This window comes from Cebus imitator, unplaced genomic scaffold, assembly GCF_001604975.1.
Source record: "Cebus imitator isolate Cc_AM_T3 unplaced genomic scaffold, Cebus_imitator-1.0 Scaffold735, whole genome shotgun sequence".
In the NCBI taxonomy this organism is placed as follows: domain Eukaryota; kingdom Metazoa; phylum Chordata; class Mammalia; order Primates; family Cebidae; genus Cebus; species Cebus imitator.
The window spans coordinates 553837-555602 of record NW_016108050.1 but is presented as its reverse complement, the minus strand read 5'-3'; positions in this window follow the sequence as shown (position 1 = coordinate 555602).

Genomic DNA, 1766 nt, shown 5'->3' with positions numbered 1-1766 from the left:
GCACTCCAGCCTGGCAACAGAACAAGACTCCAATCCAAAAAAAAAAAAGAAAAGAAAAGAAATGTTATGATCTTTGACATTTTGCTAACTTTGTGTCATCTACAAATCATAGCTTCATACACATTTTTAAATTTTATCCTTTTAAAGGATTATTTGTCAGGGGATGAGGCTAGAACATAATTTATTTAACAGCCTGTTAGTTTAATTTATAACTTGCAAATAAATATTCAGACAGACGGCCTGTGGCATCCATCTGTCCTCTTGCCCCGAGCTGCACATCCAGGCTTGACCCGTGGGCCCAGCTTGGGTTTTTCAGTTCTTTGAATGGGCAGGAATCTACCCAGAGCTCATGTTTGTCACAGCTGGAGGAGGCGGGCAGGGGTGGAGGCTCCTTCTGGTCCTCCTTTGAATGCTGCAGAGACCATCTTCTCTCAGATTTTAAGCTGCAGAGACCAAATTTCCAGACGTGGTTCTGAGCTATGGAAACCTTTCCTCCTGCCCAAGAGTCTCACGCTACAGAGGCGAGTTCATTCAGGTCACCTGAGGCCCCCGTAGATTTTTGGCCATAAATCGTTCCTCATAAAGTGGTGCCCCTAGGATGCCCAGCCTCCCCCCACCCCTGCAGGCCTCCTACCCCAGGGTGCCATGTGCTGCTGCTCTGCTGGGAAGAGAAGTATGAGGGGCATGGGCCAGCACCGCCCACTTAGCAGCCTCTTGTCCTATCTGTCAGATCCTGCCACCCTGTTTCAGAGGGAAGAGTGGGCCGTCAGTGACAAATGTTTTCTCCCTTGCCCCTTTTGCGCTATAGTTGGTAGAAATTTCTCTTAAGTACTCTTAAATTTGTATCTGTGTCTAGCCCTGAGACAAACTGTGATGCTTATTCTTTACATTGACAACAAGGTGGTCACTGAATGCTAGAATTACGAATTTTAATAAAAGTTAATTAAGTCTTCAAAAATCAAAATAAAATGGATTTATTTCAATCATTTTGATGTGCAAATTTGATTAATTCCTTGGTGACTAATGGTGTTGGGGTGTTGTGGCCTTCACAGGGAGGGAACAGGTTGTCAGGTCACCGTGTCATAGATGGTTCACCGGATGCTGACTGTAACTGACAGATCTCTTTTGGCTGCAAGTGACAGAAACCCAACTCAAACTTGTTCTGCAAGTAGGGACATTTATTGCATCTCAGAATTGAAGGAAGGGGAAGGGTGTGTTCAGGTCCCAGAAAGGGTGGACCGTGAGACTGGAATCCCATCCAGACTCCACTCTGTCTTCACCGAAGCTTAGTGCCTCCGATGGGCTGTGCCCTCTGGCCCTGCACACAGGCTTCCTGTTGGAAACTGAGCAGCTCACCAGTTTCCACTTACAAATGTAGTGACTGGCGCACAAGAGTTCCTATGCCTATGGGGGCGATGGAGGGCAGGGCCCTGGGACTGGCAGCTCCCCAAAACCCCATGAGGGAAGGAGTTCCCCCAAAGGTGGTACTGTTCCCAGAAAGGAAGGGAACAGCCAGTGCTCTCCACCCTGTCCCGCCCGGCCATTTCCTCACAGACGTCACCTGTCCTTCCAGACCCAGCTGCAATTTCTGCCTGATGCTTGGTCAATTTGTGTGATTAAAACCCGCATATTGGCCAGGCACGGTGGCACACACCTGTAATCCCAGCACTTTGGGAGGCCGAGGTGTGTGGATCACCTGAGGTCAGGAGTTCAGTACCAGCCTGACCAATATGGTGAATCCCTGTCTCTACTAAAAATAAAAAAAA